This window comes from Mustelus asterias, chromosome 5, assembly GCF_964213995.1.
Source record: "Mustelus asterias chromosome 5, sMusAst1.hap1.1, whole genome shotgun sequence".
In the NCBI taxonomy this organism is placed as follows: Eukaryota; Metazoa; Chordata; class Chondrichthyes; order Carcharhiniformes; family Triakidae; genus Mustelus; species Mustelus asterias.
In genome coordinates this window covers 64336311-64354857 of record NC_135805.1, presented here as the reverse complement: position 1 = coordinate 64354857, position 18547 = coordinate 64336311, and the positions used below count along the sequence as shown (strand labels likewise).

At 45.0% G+C, this 18547-nt stretch overlaps 1 protein-coding gene across 1 annotated transcript in view; it reads left to right on the top strand.

Annotated features, from left to right (window-relative positions):
* dse (dermatan sulfate epimerase) overlaps positions 1-18547 on the top strand; it is a 101025-nt gene that overhangs the window by 68665 nt on the left and 13813 nt on the right. The window lies entirely within an intron of this gene.

Below are 18547 nucleotides of genomic sequence, written 5' to 3'. Positions count from 1 at the left end.
TGGAGGTCTGTGACCAGTGGTGTTCTGCAGGGCTCTGTACTGGGGCCGCTGCTATTTGTGATATATATAAATGATTTGGAAGAAGGTGTAACTGGTGTAATCAGCAAGGTTGCGGATGACACGAAGATGGCTGGACTTGCGGATAGCGAAGAGCATTGTCGGGCAATACAGCAGGATATAGATAGGCTGGAAAATTGGGCGGAGAGGTGGCAGATGGAGTTTAATCCGGATAAATGCGAAGTGATGCAGTTTGGAAGAAATAATGTAGGGAGGAGTTATACAATAAATGGCAGAGTCATCAGGAGTATAGAAACAGAGGCACCTAGGTGTGCAAGTCCACAAATCCTTGAAGGTGGCAACACAGGTGGAGAAGGTGGTGAAGAAGGCATATGGCATGCTTGTCTTTATAGGACGGGGTATAGAGTATAAAAGCTGGAGTCTGATGATGCAGCTGTATAGAACGCTGGTTAGGCCACATTTGGAGTACTGCGTCCAGTTCTGGTCGCCGCACTACCAGAAGGACGTGGAGGCGTTAGAGAGAGTGCAGAGAAGGTTTACCAGGATGTTGCCTGGTATGGAGGGTCTTAGCTATGAGGAGAGATTGGGTAAACTGGGGTTGTTCTCCCTGGAAAGACGGAGAATGAGGGGAGATCTAATAGAGGTGTACAAGATTATGAAGGGGATAGATAGGGTGAACAGTGGGAAGCTTTTTCCCAGGTCGGAGATGATGATCACGAGGGGTCACGGGCTCAAGGTGAGAGGGGCGAAGTATAACTCAGATATCAGAGGGATGTTTTTTACACAGAGGGTGGTGGGGGCCTGGAATGCGCTGCCAAGTAGGGTGGTGGAGGCAGGCACGCTGACATCGTTTAAGACTTACCTGGATAGTCACATGAGCAGCCTGGGAATGGAGGGATACAAACGATTGGTCTAGTTGGACCAAGGAGCGGCACAGGCTTGGAGGGCCGAAGGGCCTGTTTCCTGTGCTGTACTGTTCTTTGTTCTTTGTTCCGGTTTCCTCCCACAGTCCAAAGATGTGCGGGTTAGGTGGATCGGCCATGCTAAATTGTCCCTTAGTGTCAGAGGGACTAGCTAGGGTAAATGCATGGAGTTATGGGGATAGGGTCTGGGTGGGATTGTGGTTGGTGCAAACCCGATGGGCCAAATGGCCTCCTTCTGCACTGTAGGATTCTATGAAATGAGAATATCATAATCTAACAGTGACGAATGAGTCCTGGTTGCATGAGTCCTGGTTTCACTTGCAAGTTTTAAAAAAAGCAAAAACCTCCCAGTAACTTAGCACTGGCTGATTCACTTTCAGTAACCTGCTATTTCTATCCAAACAAGTGGACTTTGTTAACAGAAAAATTACACTTTGCATTGATGGATAAGTATTTTCTCATTTTACAGTGAAACTTAACCGCACTCATAAATGCCCAGAATGGAACATCTATTAGGAGAGCAAAGTACTGGAAATCAGTACAGACTCGATGGGCCAAATGGCCTCCTTCTGCACTGTAGGATTCTATGATTCTAAAATCAAAGTTTCAGCTCTATGATCGACACCAGTCCTGGTGAAGGGTGATTGACCTCCGTTTCTTCATGCACTCTTCACGCACTCACTCACGCTCACACTCACTCACTCTTACACTCATTCACTGTCACACTCACTCACTCAGCTTCAGTCACTCACTCTTCACGCACTCACTCACGCTCACACTCACTCACTCTTACTCTCATTGTCACACTCACTCACTCAGCTTCAATCACTCACTCTTCATGCACTCACTCACGCTCACACTCACTCACTCTTACTCTCATTCACTGTCACACTCACTCACTCAGCTTCAATCACTCACTCTTCACGCACTCACTCATGCTCACACTCACTCACTGGGTAAGTTCTGATGAAAGATCATTAGCCTGAAATCTATGTCTCTTGTCACAGATGTTGTTGGACCTGCTGAGTATTTCCACCATTTTATGCTTTTTAATTTGGATCTCCAGCATCCACTTGTATTTTACTTCTTGTTCCTCTAGTTGAATCAAAAGTGGGGATTATCATTCAGCAAGCATTAGGAGCTAATTCTGCCTTGTGTTTACTTTCCTTTTAAATATTTCAATTGATTCCACATTTTATTGCATAAGATGATGGTAAATTTTTGGATCAATTACATCCGAGAAATGGATGCGAAATGGGTGTAATTGATTAGCAATACCATCAACGATTGCTTACGCTGGATGCCTTCCAATTTAGCTTCCAACTTTGTTTCCTGATTTGGGTTTTTAAGTATGACTGTAAAGGAAGCGTAAAGGAGAACACGCCCCTGTCTACATCAAAGGGGACGAAGTAGAAATGGTTGAGAGCTTCAAATTTTTAGGTGTCCAGATCACCAACAACCTGTCCTCGTCCCCCCCATACCGACACTATACTTAGGAAAGCTCACCAATGCTTCTACTTTCTCAGAAAACTAAGGAAATTTGGCATGTCAGCTACGACTCTCACCAACTTTTACGGATGCACCATAGAAAGCATTCTTTCTGGTTGTATCACAGCTTGGTATGGCTCCTGCTCTGCCCAAGACTGCAAGGCACTACAAAAGGTTGTGAATGTGGCCCAATCCATCACGCAAACCAGTCTCCCATCCATTGACTCTGTCTACACTTCCCGCTGCCTCGGCAAAGCAGCCAGCATAATTAAGGACCCCACGCACCCCGGACATTCTCTCTTCCACCTTCTTCCTTCAGGAAAAATATACAAAAGTCTGAGGTCACGTACCAACCGACTTAAGAACAGCTTCTTCCCTGCTGCTGTCAGACTTTTGAATGGACTTACCTTGCATTAAGTTGACCTTTCTCTACACCCTAGCTATGACTGTAAGACTACATTCTGCACTCTCTCGTTTCCTTCTCTATGAATGGTATGCTTTGTCTGTATAGCACGCAAGAAATAATACTTTTCACTGTATGTTAATACATGTGACAATAATTAATCAAATCAAAGTAAATGCTTGATAATTTCTCAGTTCCAAAATTCAAGTGAGGTCCTAATGCTGTCAGTCAGGCAATTGCCTGGCGTTTGCATCCGAATAGCACTGAGTCATCAGGCCATCCATCTATATTACTCATCCAGGGCAGCAAGTGGCTGGGCATTTTAGTGCATTTAAAGAGGCCTTTGAGAGTCATCAATATGCTAAAGTTTCCTTCCCCCCACCCCTGTTTTACTGTCTTTCCTCCTCCTCTGTCAGCATGTTGTTATTTTGGGATTTTTCATTTTAGCAAGAAATTTCCACAGAATTTCAAAGGAAATAACAGTGATGAAAGTGCAGCAGAAACCACAATTCCCCACATTAGTGGTGGAATATGTCGTACTTCTGATAAACTGACAGTCCAGAGCTGGATTTAAATCCAAGGAAATTCCCGGTTCCAATGTTTTGACACTCCTTTGTTTTGGAACATCCTCAATCTTAGTCCATTTACTGAGATGACTTCAGCAAATAGAGTAGGAACAATGGAGGGAACAGTCCAGCAGAGCAACTGATCTTATAGGCAGAGAGTTAATAGGAGGAATTTTAGAATCTTAGAATCTTAGAAACCCTACAGCACAGAAAGAGGCCATTCGGCCCATCGAGTCTGCACCGACCACAATCCCACCCAGGCCCTACCCCCATATCCCTACATATTTTACCCGCTAATCCCTCTAACCTACGCATCCCAGGACACTAAGGGCAATTTTTTGGCAATTTTGTCCTGTCGATACTCTGATTCATCAGGGACATGGCAGCAGAACTGGAGCACTTACTGTGAGGACATGCTGCCAGAATGCTAAACAGGTTTGCACCAACCTCATCTATCATAGCACTGAGTATTCAGCCATGATACAGTAGGCTGCTCTGTCAGACTTGGGATTGAATTTTCTGGTCCTTCCCAGCGGCAAGATCTTCTGGTCATGCTGGTGGCGATGGTGATTCCCAACCGGTCCTACTCCCAGATGTTTTCTTTGCTTCCATGGTGGCGGAGGGAGTGATCCATGCGAACGCTGTAGACATTGGCAAGACCGGAAGATCCCGCTGGTGGCCAGTGGTGAGCTGCCTCTGCCACTAGAAAACATGCCACAGGGAGGCTGGAAAATCTCACCCTTGGTTTTTTTGTCTCCATACTAAATGACAGATTTTCCTGTTTTTGCTGGACGTGGGAGCAGTGCATTGAGAAAAGAAACTGCAAGGAGTTGCTGAGCACTGCTGTCTCAATGCTTTATTTTCTGTCAGTTCATTTAAATGATGGAACATTTGATGAGCTGTGCCACCTCTGTGGCATAATTTTAAAAAATTTCTTTGTGTCCGTTCCACTTCCATTTCCTGCTTTCAGTGACAGAGGTGAAACAGTGCATTGCTGGCTTGCAATGTTCAGTCAACTAACGTATTCAAATCTGCCTTTGCTGCACTTGATTTAACGATATACAATTTGTGGAACATATTTTCGATCAACTTACATTATCTCAGTATTAAATAGTACTTGCTATTCTACTATCCAATTCCAATGTGATTGACTGTTTATTTGAACAGTGCGGGTTAAATATAGCAAATCAATACAGCATATTGACTGCCCAAGCATATAGCAGATTGTGATTAGCACCACATCTGCAAACATCCACTCACTCCACCACCATCTACAAGATGCACTGCAGCAATTCACCAAAGATCCTTAGACAGCACCTTCCAAACACAGCGCTGCTTCCATCTAGAAGGACAAAGACAGCAGAAACGTGGGAATACTACCACCTGCAAGTTCCCCTCCAAGCCACTCACCATCCTGACTTGGAAATATATTGTCGTTCCTTTACAGTCGCTGGGTCAAAATCCTGGAATTCCCTCCCTCACGGCATTGTGGGTCAACCCACAGCACATGGACTGCAGCGTTTCAAGAAGACAGCTCACCACCACCTTCTCCAAGGCAACTAGGGATGGGAATAAATGCTGACCTAGACGGTGAAGCCTATGTCCCAGAATGAATAAAACCAAATCATGTGTGATGATCAGTAGACCCCACAGGATTTCTTGTCCCACTAAGGACCCCCCCTATTCTCTTTTGCCTGAATTTCCTGATACCTGCTTCTGGTGCGCAGAGCTTTTCTTAAGAGCACAGGTTTGTGAGATTTGCCCTCAGATGTCACTTCAGGACATTCTCCTTTCTCTCACAACCTCACATGCATAGCCATTTCACTTATAGTATGTTTATGGAGGTTGTTAGTAATATGATTATGAAACACAGGAACTTTTCCTTAAGATGACAGTTGTCCTACTTAGAAATACATTTTTAACTACTCTGTTTCCTCTGTGCGTGCGTGTGTGTGCGCGCGCGCGCGTGGTTGGGGTGGGGGGGGGGAATTACGGTAGCACAGTGGTTAGCACTGCTGCTTCACAGCTCCAGGGCCTGGGTTCGATTCCCGGCTTGGGTCACTGTCTGTGTGGAGTTTGCACATTCTCCTCATGTCTGCGTGGGTTTCCTCCAGGTGCTCCGGTTTCCCCCCACTGTGCGGGTTAGGTTGATTGGCCATGCTAAAAAAATTGCCCTTAGTGTCCTGGGATGCGTAGGTTAGAGGGATTAGTGGGTAAATATGTAGGGATATGGGGGCAGGGCCTGGGTGGGATTGTGGTCGGTGCAGATTCGATGGGCCGAATGGCCTCTTTCTATGCTGTAGGGTTTCTAAGATTCTAAGATCTAAGAAGAGTCATAAAGTGAGACTTCCTTGAACTGCAGGTTCTATTGTGACTGATTGGGGTAGTTTTGCAATCCAATTCTCACAAAGTGTGCATCTTAGGAAATTGTGGCTCGGCAGGCTGTAATTTTTTCCATCTCTATTGATGCATCTCACTTTCCTGAGCTTGCAAAAGGAAAAACTTTCAAATCCTTTTTAAAATTTTTGGCAAGGTTTTGTACTAACAATAATTGTTTATGTGAATCAGAGAAATAAACTTGAGTGTAAAATGAAAATGTTCCAGATGAGTTTCCAGTAAATATTTTGAGCATTGACTTATTACATAATGCTTAAATTCATAATTCTCTGAGTGAAAACATTTATCCCACTCTTCATCCGAAAGGGACAGTTCCTTATCCTGACACTGTGACCCCTTAGAACATAAGAACATAAGAAATAGGAGCAGGAGTAGGCCATTTAGCCCCTCGAACCTGCCCCGCCATTCAATAAGATCATGGCTGATCTGAAGTGGATCAGTTCCACTTACCCGCCTGATCCCTATAACCCCTAATTCCCTTACCGATCAGGAATCCATCTATCCGTGATTTAAACATATTCAACGAGGTAGCCTCCGCCACTTCAGTGGGCAGAGAATTCCAGAGATTCACCACCCTCTGAAAGAAGAAGTTCCTCCTCAACTCTGTCCTAAACCGACCCCCCTTTATTTTGAGGCTGTGCCCTCTAGTTCTAGTTTCCTTTCTAAGTGGAAAGTCTCTCTCCACCTCTACCCTATCCAGTCCCTTCATTATCTTATAGGTCTCTATAAGATCCCCCCTCAGCCTTCTAAATTCCAAGGAATACAAACCCAATCTGCTCAGTCTCTCCTCATAATCAACACCCCTCATCTCTGGTATCAACCTGGTGAACCTTCTCTGCACTCCCTCCAAGGTCAATATATCCTTCTGCAAATAAGGGGACCAATACTGCACACAGTATTCCAGCTGCGGCCTCACCAATGCCCTGTACAGATGCAGCAAGACATCTCTGCTTTTATATTCACACGAGGACGGCCTCAACCGGGATATTGGGTTCATGTCACACTATTTGTAACTCCCACAGTTGCGTGGACCTGCAGAGTTTCACTGGCTGTCTTGTCTGGAGACAATAGACATCTTTTTAGCCTGTCTTGATGCTCTCTCCACTCACATTGTTTCGTTTCTTAAAGACTTGATTAGTTGTAAGTATTCGCATTCCAACCATTATTCATGTAAATTGAGTCTGTGTCTTTATAAGCTCTGTCTGTGAACAGAATTCCCACTCACCTGAAGAAGGGGCTAAGAGCTCCGAAAGCTTGTGTGGCTTTTGCTACCAAATAAACCTGTTGGACTTTAACCTGGTGTTGTTAAACTTCTTACTCTGTTTATATTCTATCCCCCTTGCGATATAGGCCAACATCCCATTTGCCTTCTTGATCACCTGTTGCACCTGCAGACTGGGTTTTTGCGTCTCATGCACAAGGACCCCCAGGTCCCTTTGCACAGCAGCATGTTGTAATTTCTTTCCATTTAGATAATAATCCAATTTGCTATTATTTTTTCCAAAGTGAATAACCTCGCATTTGTCAACGTTATACTCCATCTGCCAGATCCTCGCCCACTCACTCAGCTTGTCCAATTCTCTCTGCAGACCTTCTACGCCCTCCACACGATTCACTCTTCCACTTATCTTTGTGTCGTCTGCAAACTTTGTTACCCTACACTCAGTCCCCTCCTCCAGATCGTCTATATAAATGGTAAATAGTTGAGGCCCCAGTACCGATCCCTGCGGCACGCCACTAGTTACCACCTGCCAACCAGAAAAGCACCCATTTATTCCGACTCTCTGCTTCCTGTCGGATAGCCAATCCCTAATCCACGCTAACACCCTACCCCCAACTCCTTGTGACCCAATCTTCTTCAGCAACCTTTTGTGAGGCACCTTATCAAACGCCTTTTGGAAATCCAAAAACACCGCATCCACCGGTTCCCCTCCATCAACCGCACTAGTCACATCTTCATAAAAATCCAACAAGTTCGTCAAGCACGACTTTCCCTTCATGAATCCATGCTGCGTCTGCTTAATCGAACCATTCTTATCCAGGTGGCCTGCTATTTCTTCTTTAATGATGGATTCCAGCATTTTCCCAACTACAGACGTTAAGCTAACCGGCCTGTAGTTAAGAAAAGGGAGAACCAGCCATGGATAACGAAGGAAATAAAGGAGAGTATTAAAATAAAAACAGCTGCGTACAGAGTGGCCAAAAATAGTGGAGAAACAAGTGATTGGGAAAAATTTAAGAAACAACAAAGAGAGACTAAGAAAGCGATAAAGAAAGGAAGGATAGACTATGAAGCTAGGCTAGCAATTAATATAAAAAACGATAGTAAAAGTTTTTATAAATATATAAAAAGGAATAGAGTGGCTAGAGTGAATGTTGGACCCTTGGAGGACGAGAGGGGGGAGTTAATAGTGGGAAATGAGGATATGGCTGAGTCCTTAAATAAATTTTTTGTGTCGGTCTTCACGGTGGAGGACACAAATAGTTTGCCAAATATTAACGATAGAGGGTTGGCAGCAGGAGAAATACTTAATACAATTAATGTTACCAGAGAGGCAGTGCTGGGTAGACTAATGGGACTGAAGGTGGACAAGTCCCCGGGTCCGGATGGAATGCATCCCAGGGTATTGAAAGAAATGTCAGAGGTAATAGTGGATGCGTTAGTGATTATTTATCAAAACTCGTTGCATTCTGGGGTAGTGCCGGTTGATTGGAAAACGGCTAATGTTACGCCGCTGTTTAAAAAAGGAAGGAGACAAAAGGCGGGTAACTATAGGCCGGTCAGCTTAACGTCTGTAGTAGGGAAAATGCTGGAATTCATTATTAAAGAGGAGATAGCAGGGCATCTGGATAGAAATGGTTCGATCAATCAGACGCAGCATGGATTCATGAGGGGAAAGTCGTGCTTGACAAACATGTTGGATTTTTATGAAGATGTGACTAGGGCGGCTGATGGAGGAGAACCGGTGGATGCGGTGTTTTTGGATTTCCAAAAGGCGTTTGATAAGGTGCCCCATAAAAGGCTGCTGAAGAAGATTAGGGCACACGGAGTTGGGGGTAGTGTGTTAAAGTGGATTGGGGACTGGCTATCCGACAGGAAGCAAAGAGTCGGAATAAATGGGTGTTTTTCCGGTTGGAGGAAGGTAACTAGTGGCGTGCCGCAGGGATCGGTACTCGGGCCGCAACTGTTTACCATTTATATAGATGATCTGGAGGAGGGGACGGAGTGTAGGGTAACGAAGTTTGCAGACGACACAAAGATAAGTGGAAAAGTGAATCGTGTGGAGGACGGAGAAGATCTGCAGAGAGATTTGGACAGGCTGAGTGAGTGGGCGAGGATATGGCAAATGGAGTATAACGTTGATAAATGCGAGGTTATACACTTTGGAGGAAATAATAACAAATGGGATTACTATCTCAATGGAAACAAATTAAAACATGCTACTGTGCAAAGGGACCTGGGGGTCCTTGTGCAGGAGACGCAAAAGCCCAGTTTGCAGGTACAACAGGTGATCAAGAAGGCAAATAGGATGTTGGCCTATATTGCGAGGGGGATAGAATATAAAAGCAGGGATGTCTTGATGCACCTGTACAGGGCATTGGTGAGGCCGCAGCTGGAATACTGTGTGCAGTATTGGTCCCCTTATATGAGGAAGGATATATTGGCATTGGAGGGAGTGCAGAGAAGGTTCACCAGGTTGATACCGGAGATGAGGGGTTTGGATTATGAGGAGAGGCTGAGGAGATTGGGTTTGTACTCGTTGGAGTTTAGAAGGATGAGGGGGGATCTTATGGAGACTTATAAGATAATGCGGGGGCTGGATAGGGTGGAGGCGGAGAGATTCTTTCCACTTAGTAAGGAAGTTAAAACTAGAGGACACAGCCTCAAAATAAAGGGGGGTCGGTTTAAGACAGAGTTGAGGAGGAACTTCTTCTCCCAGAGGGTGGTGAATCTCTGGAATTCTCTGCCCACTGAGGTGGTGGAGGCTACCTCGCTGAATATGTTTAAAGCGCGGATGGATGGATTCCTGATCGGTAAGGGAATTAAGGGTTATGGGGATCAGGCGGGTAAGTGGTACTGATCCACGTCAGATCAGCCATGATCTTATTGAATGGCGGGGCAGGCTCGAGGGGCTAGATGGCCTACTCCTGCTCCTATTTCTTATGTTCTTATGTTCTTTTGTCTATTTCCTTTTTTAAACAGCAGCATAGCATTAGCCGTTTTCCAATCCGCCAGCACTACCCCAGAATCCAACAAATTTTGATAAATAACCACTAACGCATCCGCTATTACCTCTAACATTTCTTTCAGTACCCTGGGATGCATTCCATCCGGGCCCGGGGACTTGTCCACCTTCAGTCCCGTTAGTCTACCAAGCACTGCCTCCCTGGTGACGTTAATTGTATTGAGTACCTCTCCTCCTACCAACCCTCTATCGTTAATATTCGGTAAACTATTTGTGTCTTCCACCGTGAAGACCGACACAAAAAACTTATTTAAAGTTTCAGCCATTTCCTCATTTCCCACTATTAAATCCCCCCTCTTGTCCACCAAGGGTCCAACATTCACTTTTGCCACTCTATTCCTTTTTATATATTTGTAAAAGCTTTTACTATCATTTTTTATATTTAGAGCTAGCCTAGCTTCATAACCTATCTTTCCTTTCTTTATCGCTTTCTTAGTCGTTCTTTGTTGTTTCTTAAAGTTTTCCCAATCTTCCGATTCTCCACTATTTTTGGCCACTCTGTACGCATCGGTCTTTAATTTAATACTCTCCTTAATTTCCTTCGTTATCCACGGCTGGTTATCCCTTTTCTTACAACCCTTCTTTATCACCGGAATATATTGTTGCTGAGTACTGAAAAGGATCTCCTTAAAAATCCTCCACTGTTCCTCAGCTGTCCTACCCACCAGTCTGCTCTCCCAGTCCACCTTAGCCAATTCAGCCCTCATCCTATCGTACTCCCCTCTGTTCAAACAGAGGACACTGGTATGGGACCCTACTTTCTCCTCTTCCATTTGTATCAGAAATTCGACCATATTGTGATCACTTGACCCAAGAGGGTCCTTCACAAGAACATCCTTAACTCTACCCACCTCGTTACACATTACCAGATCTAAGATAACTCGTTCCCTCGTCGGTTCTGTAACATACTGTTCAAGGTAACTATCCCGACAGCATTCTAAGAACTCTTCCTCCATCCCACCCCTTCCAACTTGAGTCAGCCAATCAATATGCAGGTTGAAGTCCCCCATGATTATTGCCGTTCCGTTTTTGCACGCATCCATTATTTGCTTGTTTATAGCCCTCCCCACCTCAACATTATTATTTGGGGGCCTATAGACCACGCCTACTAGTGTTTTTCTCCCCCTACTATTCCTTATCTCTACCCATAACGATTCCACGTTTTGTTCCTTAGAGCCTATGTCATCCCTCACTACTACCCTGATATTATCTTTTATTAACAGAGTTACCCCACCACCTTTTCCTTCCTGTCTATTCTTCCTAAATGCCTGATACCCCTGGATATTCATCTCCCAGTCCTGGTCTCCGTGCAGCCACGTTTCTGTAATGGCCACTAGATCATACCCATTAGTGATGATTTGCACCATCAACTCATTAACTTTGTTCCAATCCTTGGTCTACACTCTCCAAGCAGTATTTATTATAATGATAAATCCATTCATGTTTGTTCATAAAGAACACCAGAAACTTCTAGAAAACACAATAATTGAGGTTGAAATAAATATATTGCATAACGTATGTCTGTGGAGTTCATTCTCTCCGTGTTTGTGTTTCCTCCGGGTGCTGGTTAGGTGGATTGGCAATGCTAAATTGCCACTCAGTGTCCCACCATGTGTAGGTTAGGGGGATTAGTGGGATAAATACATGGGGTTACGGGGATAGGGCATGGATAAGATGTTCTTGTGGAGGGTTGGTGCAGACTTGATGGGCCGAATGGCCTCTTTCTGCATTGTAGGGTTTCTGTGATTCTATGATATATGATATATTAACTGCTTGGGGATCCTGGTGGGAAATCACAAATATTAATGTGATTTTAATGGCCAGCCTGAATTTAACACTGGCTAAATACGCTCTTGTTTTAGGATGAAAGTTTTGCAAAATCACATGTCCCAGATATTGCTCATCAATTCCACCCCCATATGTGAGGTGCTGGGATTCACAATTTCATGCTGTGGGAAGCTTAACCTTTTATCAAGCGGCCATAACATCACTTAACTCCAATCCTGACTCAGCCCATCTGCTACTGAAACCCTCATTCATGTGGTTATTCTGTTATTGACTACTCCAATGCACTCTTGGCCAGTATTCCCACTTTGCACTGGTGCTAACTAGCGTGCATCTATTATTCTGTAGCCTGTAAACAAATTTTCATCAAGTCCATTTAATCCATCATATTTGTATGCACTGATTCCCCATCTATCCCTGCCAAATATCAACCACCTCCCCTGCCCGGTATCCTTTGGCAGAATCCATGGGTGAATCACCATCAATAGGAGCTGTAACAAGCAGTCAAATGGAAAGAAAACAACAAAGCCCGCAGCCTGATGGTAATCCAGCTGAGATCTTCAAATCTGATCAACTTTTAGTCGCATTAAGATTCTATGCGCTCAATGTATGGATTTGGGAGGGAAAAGTACTACCCTCCCTTCCCCCGCCGCTCCACATTACTTGAGGAATACAACAATTGTGACTAACTTCATGAAGAAAAGTAAGTAATTTTCTGGGAACTATTGAGGTGTATTCCACTTGCCTGTAGCAGGGCAAACCCTGACAAACATTCTCCTGAACCGTTGACTGCCCATGACTAAGGAGATACTCTTAAAGGCACAATGTGTCTTTAGACCTTTCAGAGGAACCTCTGACATTGGCCAAAACTCTCCGGTCCATCCCACCTGGAGGATCTTCCTATCCCGCCAATGGCTACCCCCCTCGGCGCGTTCCTGATTCAGTGAGAAATCCATCAAAGAAACACTAATATCCTTCTGGAATCTAGTTCCACAAACATTGAGACAAAACTCCTGAAACATCAACTTTGATGGATTGGACACTGTGTCCAGATGGCCAAAAAGCATATTTGCCACCAAGCCGTTTCCTCACCTCTCAAATGGCCAACATTGCAGGAGAGGACAAAGGAAACACTTCAGAGACACTCTAAAATTCTCCTTGAAGTGTGGCAGCACTGACATCAATGACTGGGAGGAGCTTGCTACCAATTGTTCAGAATGGCAACAACTTGTCCATCAAACTGCATCACACTTTGAATCACAATGTCTTAGTGGTGAGGCAGAGCAGTGCCAAAGAGAAAAGAAAAAGAAGCAAATCTTGCTTTCTGGATTCCATGACCCCCCTGGGATCTTCTGCCCCATGTTCCCAACAATCTGTGGGTCAAGAATTGGCTCCAGACTCATGGCAGAAACCTGACCCTGAGTAGACGTCATCCTCGAATTGAAGGATGGCCATTGATGGTCTGTCACTGACTATTTCAATGCACTCCTGGCCAGTTCTCCCACCTTGCAATGTTGTAAACTTGAGCGCATCCATTATTTTGTGGCCTGTACTCAAACTCACATCAAGTCTCATCCACTTATCATCCTTGCTCAGCTGCTTACTGTCTCACAGTAGCTCCTAGTTTGCCAAATCCCACCATGGTCTCATGACTGCTTGGACTAGGCTTTAATTCCGTGTGAGATAATGGGTTTGGAGTGAGTTTAAAATCTCACCCCCTATAAGAACATAAGAACTAGAAGCAGGGGCGGCATGGTGGCACAGTGGTTAGCACTGCTGCCTCACAGCACCAATTCCCAGCTTGGGTCACTGTGTGTGGAGTTTGTGCGTTCTCCCCATGTCTGCGTGAATTTCCTCCAGGTGCTCCGGTTTCCTCCCACAGCCTGAAAGACATGCTGGTTAGGTGCATTGACCCAAACAGGCGCTGAAGTGTGGTGACTAGGGGAATTTCACAGTAACTTCATTGCAGTGTTCATGTAAGCCTTACTTGTGACTAATAAATAGACTTTAACTTTAAGAAAAAAGTAGGCCATCTGGCTCCTCGAGCCTGCTCCGCCATTCAATGAGATCATGGCTGATCTTTTCGTGGACTCAGCTCCACTTACCCGCCCGCTCACCATAACCCTTAATTCCTTTACTGTTCAGAAATCTATCTATCTTTGCCTTAAAAACATTCAATGAGGTAGCCTCAACTGCTTCACTGGACAGGGAATTCCACAGATTCACAACCCTTTGGGTGAAGAAGTTCCTCTTCAACTTAGTCCTAAATCTGCTCCCTCTTATTTTGAGGCTATGCCCCCTAGTTCTAGTCTCGCCCACCGGCGGAAACAACCTCCCTGCTTCTATTTTACCTATTCTCTTCATAATTTTATATGTTTCTATAAGATCCCCCTCATTCTTCTGAATTCCAATGAGTATAGCCCCAATCTACTCAGTCTCTCCTCATAAGCCAATCCTCTCAACTCCGGAATCAACCTAGTGAATCTCCTCTGCACCCTCTCCAGTGCCAGTATATCCTTTCTCAAGGAAGGAGATCAAAACTGTACACAGTACTCCAGGTATAGCCTCACCAGCACCTTATATAGCTGCAATATAACCTCTCTGTTTTTAAACTCCATCCCTCTAGCAATGAAGGACAAAATTCTATTTGCCTTCTTAATTACCTGCTGCACCTGCAAACCTCCTTCCCTTTCTAAATATCTCCATGAATCTTCACTACTCCTTTGAACCTTTCCTTGAAAGCTACATCCATGGGCAATTTATAATCACCAGTCTAATTTGGTCCAATACATATTTATTTGGATTGGTGCCATATTTTGTCTGCTAATGTTCCTGCAGAATTCTCTGGGATGTTTTTACTACTTTAACATCCGTTGAAGGCACTGTATAAATGTGAATTGTTGTTGAGGGTTGTAGGAGCAGGGACCACAAGGAAAGTTAGAACTTTGTTTTCTTAAAGCTTAACTTCTTGGACCTTTTTTTTGGTTCCAACACTCATCTTCGCTTGATTGGCCTGGCAGGATATTGATTGTGGCTTCCAGCTGGGGCTGGCAAGTGAAAATTCCAGTCAGACTCCCATCATTTCCTGAAGATCCTCCATGCAGATGTATAAAAGGACCCTTGCCAGTTTTGTGCGGTTGTCCTTGCTGCCTGCTCAGTTGAAATCCAAAACCGTCAACTCCCTGTAGCTCCAGGGTGGGTAAGTAATCTGGGCAACGCACCTCCCACACCTGAGGATTTCAGATTTAAGAAAATAAATGGCATCACTGTATATTTAATTGTTAAAAAGAACGGTGATTGCAGATTAGAATTCTGATCACTTTTCAGATCAAAGCATTGTGGAATTCCTTGACCTTCAAATATTAGTGACTTGTATTTTTCTTAAGTTGAGCATTTCCAGGAGTTTTGAAGAGAATTTGCTGCGATTTCTCAGTTCCCACCTTCTTTAATGCTAACTTTCCTCTGTTTCCAAAGAGTCTAAGAAAATTGCAATTTTCTGGTTGATCAAATGGTAATGGACTTCTCCCCGTCCTCTTTGCAAAATTGCAAAGGCACCATCAATCCTCACAATTCCCCCATCGCAGAGGCCTGTTTGGAGAAATGGGAGAGGAATTTGGAATGGGATCCAGTTGTATTGAGTTTCCACCCCACTTCATATTACCAAGTAAATCCAGTGGCACAGAGAGGCACAGTGGCACACAATGGTTAGCACTGCTGCCTCACAGCACCAGGGACCCGGGTTCAATTCCGGCCTCGGGTGGCCGTCTGTGTGGAGTCTGCATACTCTTCCCGTGTCTGCATGTGTTTCCCCCGGGTGCTCCGGTTTCCTCCTACAGTCCGAAGATGTGTGGGTTAGGTTGACTGGCCATGTTAATTTGCTCCTTCGTGTCAGGGGATAAGGAGGGTAAATATATGGGATTGCGGGGATAGGACCCGAGTGGGATTGTTGTCAGTGCAGGCTCGATGGGCCAAATGGCCTCCTTCTGCACTGTAGATTCTATGATTCGATGTGGGCAGGAATGGGTGCAAGAAATGCTTGCTCCAACATTTAGCTGGTGTAAGAAAAATAACTATACAATCAAGAGGCGCAAACTCTTTTGATACTGCCAGATTAGCTCTTATTGTTTGAAGACATGGCTCCAGTTATGTTAAAAGATTGTTGTCCAGTTTTTAAATTTTAGGAATTATGATTATTCAAAAAAATATGGCTTGAAGTCTTAACCCCATTAAAACAGCCTCACTCAGCCCTCTTCTACCTGAACAGTCACCCCTCACAGGACAATTCACACTTTCCAGGAGCTAAGCATGGTTGCTGATGATCAATTCACCTCTTCTTTCTGAAAATAAATATTTACTGGATAGGCTAACTTATTGTCATGACTACCCCTGGATAATCCAAAGCTCCCTCTAGGGCTATTTGATGACAGGGGCATGGGTTTTGGCTGAAACCTAACTGTGGATAATCAGGGAAATTGATGATCTGATTAAAATGAAAAGGGAGGCATACGTTAAGACCAGGCAACTGAAAACTGATGGAGCTCTGGAGGAATACAGAGAGAGTAGGAAAGAACTCAAACGGGGAGTTAGAAGGGCAAAAAGAGGTCACGAGATGTTCTTGGCAGGCAGGATTAAGGAGAATCCTAAGGCATTCCATTCATACGTTAGGAACAAAAGAGTTGTCAGGGAGAAAATCGGACCTCTCAGGGACAAAGGAGGGGAATTATGCTTAAACCCAAGGGAATAGGGGAGATCCTAAATGAATACTTTGCATCGGTATTCAAGAAGGAGAGGGACGTGTTAACCGGGAGTGTCTCGGAGGGAGGTGTTGACCCGATAGAGAAAATCTCCATTACAAGGGAGGAAGTGTTAGGTTTTTTAGGGAACATTAAAACTGACAAAGCCTCAGGGCCTGATGGCATCTATCCTAGACTGCTCAGGGAGACGAGAGATGAAATTGCTAGGCCTCTGACAGAAATCTTTGTCACTTCTTTGGACACAGGTGAGGTCCCTGAGGATTGGAGGATAGCGAATGTGGTTGTTTAAGAAGGGTAGCAGGGATAACCTGGGAAATTATAGGCCGGTGAGCTTGACGTCCGTGGTAGGGGAGTTGTTGGAGAGGATTCTTAGAGACAGGATGTATGTGCATTTAGAACGGAACAATCTCATTAGTGACAGACAGCATGGTTTTGTAAGAGGGAGGTCGTGCCTTACAAATTTGGTGGGGTTTTTTGAGGAAGTGACAAAAACGGTTGACGAAAGAAGGGCCGTGGATGTCGTCTATATGGATTTCAGTAAGGCATTTGACAAAGTCCCACATGGCAGGTTGGTTAAGAAGGTTAAGGCTCATGGGATACAAGGAGAAGTGGCTGGATGGGTGGAGAACTGGCTTGGCTATAGGAGACAGAGGGTAGCGGTCGAAGGGTCTTTTTCCGGCTGGAGGTCTGTGACCAGTGGTGTTCCGCAGGGCTCTGTACTGGGACCTCTGCTATTTGTGATATATATAAATGATTTGGAAGAAGGTGTAACTGGTGTTATCAGCAAGTTTGCGGATGACACGAAGATGGCTGGACTTGCGGACAGCGATGAGCATTGTCGGGCAATACAGCAGGATATAGATAGGCTGGAAAATTGGGCGGAGAGGTGGCAGATGGAATTTAATCCAGATAAATGCGAAGTGATGCATTTTGGAAGAAATAATGTAGGGAGGAGTTATACAATAAATGGCAGAGCCATCAAGAGTATAGAAACACAGAGGGACCTAGGTGTGCAAGTCCACAAATCCTTGAAGGTGGCAACACAGGTGGAGAAGGTGGTGAAGAAGGCATATGGTATGCTTGCCTTTATAGGACGGGGTATAGAGTATAAAAGCTGGAGTCTGATGATGCAGCTGTATAGAACGCTGGTTAGGCCACATTTGGAGTACTGCATCCAGTTCTGGTCGCCGCACTACCAGAAGGACGTGGAGGCGTTGGAGAGAGTGCAGAGAAGGTTTACCAGGATGTTGCCTGGTATGGAGGGTCTTAGCTATGAGGAGAGATTGGGTAAACTGGGGTTGTTCTCCCTGGAAAGACGGAGAATGAGAGGAGATCTAAAAGAGGTGTACAAGATTATGAAGGGGATAGATAGGGTGAACGGTGGGAAGCTTTTTCCCAGATCAGAAGTGACGATCATGAGGGGTCACGGGCTCAAGGTGAGAGGGGCGAAGTATAACTCAGATATCAGAGGGATGTTTTTTACACAGAGGGTGGTGGGGGCTTGGAATGCGCTGCCAAGTAGGGTGGTGGAGGCAGACACGCTGACATCGTTTAAGACTTACCTGGATAATCACATGAGCAGCCTGCGAATGGAGGGATACAAACGATTGGTCTAGTTGGACCAAGGAGCGGCACAGGCATGGAGGGCCGAAGGGCCTGTTTCCTGTGCTGTACTGTTCTTTGTTCTTTGTTCTTTGACTATGAGTCCCTTGGGACAGATGGGCCCCAGTATTTATGGGGAGAGAGCAGTTCTGACTGGGCCATCCAGATGTCCAAGCGTGCTGCTGAAATTAACCCCAGGGCTTATTTTACCTGACTGACAGGCTGCCTCCATTGGGGAACGGAGAGGAAGGAAGGAAGGGATGCAGGAGAGGGAGAGGTCACAGTCGAGGCTTACAGTGTGAAGGTGGGACAAGATCTCGGGTGTGGGGGGGAAAAGAATGTGAGTCAGAGACTGGGGTTTGAT